Raw genomic sequence first — 6,000 nt, 5'->3', positions numbered from 1 at the left:
TTCGGTTTTATATCATCATATTTAGCAATTATAGTTAATACTTGTCACAATAGTTCTAAGCGTGCCTCTAGGCCGTCTAGAAATGTTAATACTAGATCTTTAGCTCCTATTGATCAAGTTAAGCCTTCAGAAGCTCCCTTTGATCAAAGTCTCTTTTGTTTCGCCTAAGCCGCTATGACTTACGTTGACTGTTATAGTCGTCATGCTTTATGTAAAACTCGTCAAGTTTACTTTGATTTATTAGTGCAATTCAACCTTGGGACTCTTTTTGATAGATTTAGATGGACTTATTATGTCACCTTAGGTGGTTATGTTTATCCTACTCTTGTTTGTGTATTTTATGAGAACATGGAGTTTGATCGGCTTCATAATGAAACCACCTCTTTTATCCTAAGTTGTGATATTCATTTCTCTCCTGCTAGCCTTCGTGTCACCTTGGGTCTTCTTGTTATTTGTAGTCTTTTTCTTCCCCCTTATGGGTGGCATTTCATCAACCTATTATATCTTGATGCCTTTTAAGCTATGACGGGCAATCCTGACCACGATGTCGTGATTCATCTGCCATATAAGCATCTCACTTCATCTACTCGTCTCTTTCATAATATTATCGGTTATACTCTTGCACCAAAATCAGATCATTTCAATGTAGTCAACATGGTTGAATTTTATCTCCTCTCATCTCATCCAAGGTCTCCTATAGACCTTTGTCATGTCATTTTTGATCTGATGGTCTCTACTTTCTCTTATCATACCTATCTTTTACCTTATACACCTATCATCATATTGATTCTTTCAGAGATAGGTGTTTCTTTCCTTGAGGAGCCGAATGTTGAGCCTGTTATTGATCCATATATTGCTTCCAACCTCTATGTTATGGGCTTCTATCAGTAAAATGGTGTATAGAGTCATATTTCTGAGATTATCCCTAGTAGAGGAGAGGTTGTTAATGATTTGGGACTCCATGTTGATATTAATGTTGAGCCCTAAGCTTCTGATGCTCCTGCGAATGATGTTGGTACTGATATTGATAATGATGACACTAAGGCCAATGAGGACCAAGATTCATTTGAGTTACAAGCTCATGCTTCTAGCAAAAAATCTGGTATAACTACTGGAGTGAGTTCATCTGCTGAGCTGATTATCGCTTTAGTCACTGATCCTATCTTTATTTTATTTGTTGAGCTTACTGATCTTCGTACTGAGGTTTGTATTGATTTTGTTGTTATTCACACTAATATTGCAAATCTTTGAGTCAAGGTCATGGGTGGCATAAATGAGCTTCTTTGTCGTTTTCCTCCACCACTTTCTTAGTTCATCTCTGTTTTTCATTTATTTTTGTTGTGTATGGATTTTTCTCATATCTTGATGGTTTATCTTGTTAGTACTCTTATTTTGCTAATCATAATTATTCAGACATTGTATTCATGCATTGTGCCTTGATGCCTATTTTTGGCCATTTTGGTGATCATTTCTATCCATTGTTCAAGCATGTTAGTCTTTTTTTTGTCTCATTATACATTGCCTCATTCTTTTTTATAATGACAAATGGGAGGAAAAGTTTGATTGACGTTATGGATACTTTGATATGTTTATGGAAGATTATGTATATATTTGACTGTGATTATAGATGCGATATTTGATTGATGTTGTGGATATTTTGATAAGGATATATTTGATTATGATTATAGATGTGATATTTGATTGATGTTGTGGACATTTTGATGAGGTTAATGTTAGTATATGATATTGATATGAATTGCATATATTCAAAGGAAGGAAACTTGATTTTTTTAAGGCGAACTCTTGCAAAATTTTCTTAAAAATCAAGTGTTTCCTAACTTCAAGGAAATATATTCATTGATATATTTTATAAAATTTCTTGAAGTGCATATGTGTTTGTCATCATAAAAAAAAAAGGGATTGTTGACTCAATGAGTCATTATACTTTTATTTTGACTATAACAAACTAATGTGTTCCTAAACATATTAACTAATGACTTTACTTAAGTGTGAGTTTAGATTGCAAGAATTCATAAAATGCATTTGTAGGAATTTCAAAATGAAAATGAAAAACAAGACTCAAGTGAAGAATTTTTGAAGATTTGAAGAAAAACTCAAGTTTAGATAGATACGTTTATAATTTTAAAGCATTTATTGTGATTAGAATATTTATTTGCATGTTAAAGCTCACTTAAAATCTTATTTTCATATTCTTCATGTTTTGGGTTAAAATGTTGTTTTTCAAACTTATTGGGTTAAGCCAATTTTTTATCAAAGTTTATTAACTCATTTAAAATGATGAAGTTTTGTGAACTACATTTTCATATCTCAAAGTTGGTTTTGAAAGAATTTTCAAAAATGGGTTAAATTATCACTTTTCAAAGGTTCAAGGGGTAATTATAATTTTTTTAAATTTAAGGAGTAAAATGTAATACAATTTGATTGATAGAATTTGACCAACCAAATTTTTCGATGACAGCTTCTGAATTATCTAAAAGTCATGCAATTTGGCTTTCAAAAATTTGATTTATTGAATTTCTTCTGGTCAACCGAATTTTGTTTTGAATCTTCTAACAACTAGTGTCACGTAGACACCACAGAAGTATCACATCATATCTAGTTGATCAAATTACATCTGATCGACTAAATTTTATGTTTTTTGAAAATTAAAATGGCTAGTTTTTGTGCACAACGGTGACTTTCTTCATTTTTCTCTATATAAACCCAATCAAATTCATTTAGAAAGAACTTTTGCCATTAAGAACTTTCATATATTTGAGAGCAAATCAATTTTGAGCTACTCACTTGCAAATTCTTTTCTCTATTCAAAACTCTTGCTTACACACTTTTTGATTTCATTTGCATTGGTTTGTAATAAGCTTAAATTTTTATATACACTCTTTAAGAGAGATTATATTTCGAATTCATACTATAAAAGAGTGAGGTTCACTTTCGGAGAAATTAGAAAATTTTTAGTGAGAGAAATTTAGTTATAGTACTTGTAAAGATTAATAGCATTTTGGAAGCTATTTTTGTTGTGAAAAAGACTTGGTTGGGATTTTATCAACCAAAGATTAGTGGAATACTCCAAGGAAGATAGCTTGGAGGAGTGGATGTAGGTCGCATTGTGCCGAACCACTATATATTACGTATTTGATTTTTTCATATTTCAAACTTATATTTTATGTTATGTTATTTTGATTGTGTTGATTATTCAAAATATCTCTTGTCATTTTAATAAACTGTATCAAAACAGTCAACATTCTTTAAATTAAATAAATTGGTTTAATTCTTTAATTTGATAAAGATTATTTTAGATTGCCTAATTCACCCTCTCTTAGGCTACTTGATCCTTCCGAAAAGTTGTGACTCTTTATTATGAATAATTTGTTAGTCACCAAAGTGGTCAAATCTGAATGTCAATAAATTTTAAATTATAATTTATTATTATTATAATATACCCATAAACTTTCATCTTTAAAGATGACATTAAAATTATGCAATGGTATTTGTTCATATGTAAAATGAAGTTTGCATTATGAGACATTTTGGGATTAGTCCAAAGGTTGATTAATTGTTCTTATAATCGGCAAACATGATTGTGGCAATTAGTATATTCTATTAGTTTTACTTTGTATATCCAAAGATAGCAAAATAGATCTAATTAGTGTATATGTGGTTACCAATAATTGTTTATAGTTGTGTATCTTAGTATCATTGAAAGGAGAACTTTGACGTAGTTTATGTTTTATTTTGAGTATGAATTTATGTGATATATTTTTATGACTCAAAGCATTAATGTATGATTGTTTTAATTTTATTTGGAGTATTTGTACCCGTTTCACTTCATTCGCATGCTTTTTTTTTTCCTTCATCACCCAAATGTACTTTACGTTTTTATTTTGAATATGAATTCATGTGATAGATTTTATAATTCAAAGCATTAATATATGAGCATTTTAATTTTATTTGTAGTATTTGTGCCTATTTCACTTCATTCGCATGTTTTTTCTATTCCTTTATTTAATAGATTAAATTTCTTTGAGTTAAGTGAACAAGTCCAATTTTACTTAGGTGTTCTGAATCTTGATTTGACATTCCAAATTGACAAACCTACTCTTATTACTGATGAAAATAGCAATAATGAAAAAGCTTGGGAAAGATAGAATAGATTAGGTTTAATGTTTATTCGAATTAACGATAGTTGCAAATAACTTAAAGTCAACACTCTTTAAAACTGATGATGCTAAAGAATTTAAGAAATTTGTGGAAGAATGTTCACAAACTATTGATAAATCACTTGTTGGTATATTAATGAGTACTTTGACCACCATGAAATATGATGGTTCACGTACTATGCATGAGCTTGTTCTTGAGATGACAAATTTAGCAGCAAAATTAAGGACTTTAGGGATAAATGTGGATGAGTACTTTTTAGTACAATTCATACTTAATTTCTTGCCTCTTAAGCAATATAGGTCATTTCAAATGAACTACACCACTCTAAAGGACAATTGGAATGTTAATGAATTGACTAATATATTTGTTCAAGAAGAGACATGGTTAAAGAATCAAATACCTCATTTTGTTCATCTTCTAAGTCATCAAGAAGCTAGAAAGAATTCTAAAAGGAAAGGAGGAAAAAGTAAGAAGAAAGGTTTTCATAACCTAAATGACTATTCAAAGGTTGCTCACAAGAAAGAACATAGGACTATTAAGTGTCACTTTTGCAATAAAATTGGACATTTAAAGAAAGATTGTCTGAAACTTAAAGTTTGGTTTGAAAAGAAAGGTAAACATTATGCTTTAGTATGTTTTGAATCAAACTTTACTGAAGTTCTTTATAATACTTGGTGGATTGATTTTGGTTTCACTACTCATATTTCAAATACGATGTACAGATTCCTTACGATCCAAACCATCAAGCCAAATGAAAGTTTTGTGTTCATGGGGAATAAAACCAAAGCTCCAATTGAAGGCATTGACACGTGTCATTTTATTTTAGGCATAAGGCATTATTTGGATTTGTTTAATACTTTTTATGTACTTACATTTTCCCGCAACTTAGTTTCTTTACAAAAACTTGATGTAGTGGGATTTTCATTTAAGTTTGGTTCTAGATCTTTTAGTTTATTTAAGAATAATAATATTATTGATGGTAGAATATTATGTGATGGTCTTTACAAGTTTAAACGTGATAATGTATTTGTTAAGACTTTAATGACCTTGCATCATAATATTGACACTTAACATAGTTTAGTTGATGAAAATTTAGTTTACTTGTGGCATAAACGTTATTTTCAATTACTTGGTAGAGAAAAATATTCTATCACTTTTATTGATGATTTTTCACGTTATAGATATGTCTATCTATTACATGATAAATCTCAATTGATTAATGCACTTAAGGTGTATAGTACAAAAGTTGAAAGACAATTAAATAAATAAGTGAAAATTGTAAGATTCGATAGAGGTGGTGAATATTATGGAAAGTTTGATGAATTGGGACAATGTACAAGTCAATTTCCCAAATTCCTTGAAAGACATGGTATTCATGCTTAATACACAATATCAGGTACACCACAACAAAATGATGTTGTGGAAAGGTGTAATCATACTTTAATGGAAATGGTTAGAAATATGATGAGTCATTCATCTTTACCCTTATCTTTATTTATGTATGCATTAAAAACCATCATGTATTAGCTAAATAGGATTCCCAGTAAAACAATTTCAAAGACACCTTTTGAATTATGGACTGTAAGGAAACCTAGTGTAAGACACTTATATGTTTGAGTTGCCTAGCGAAAGTAAGAATTTATAATTCACATGAAAAGAAATTGGATTTTAGAACAATTAGTAGATATTTCATTGGCTATCCAAAAAAGTCCAAGGGGTATAGATTTTATTGTCCTAATCATAATACAAAAATTGTTTGAATCTAGAATGTTAGGTTCATTGAAAATGGTGAGATTAGTGGGAGTAAAAGAATGCATGATG

The sequence above is a fragment of the Mangifera indica genome, chromosome 5 (genome assembly GCF_011075055.1).
Source record: "Mangifera indica cultivar Alphonso chromosome 5, CATAS_Mindica_2.1, whole genome shotgun sequence".
NCBI lineage: Eukaryota > Viridiplantae > Streptophyta > Magnoliopsida > Sapindales > Anacardiaceae > Mangifera > Mangifera indica.
Note: the sequence above shows the minus strand (reverse complement) of the source record.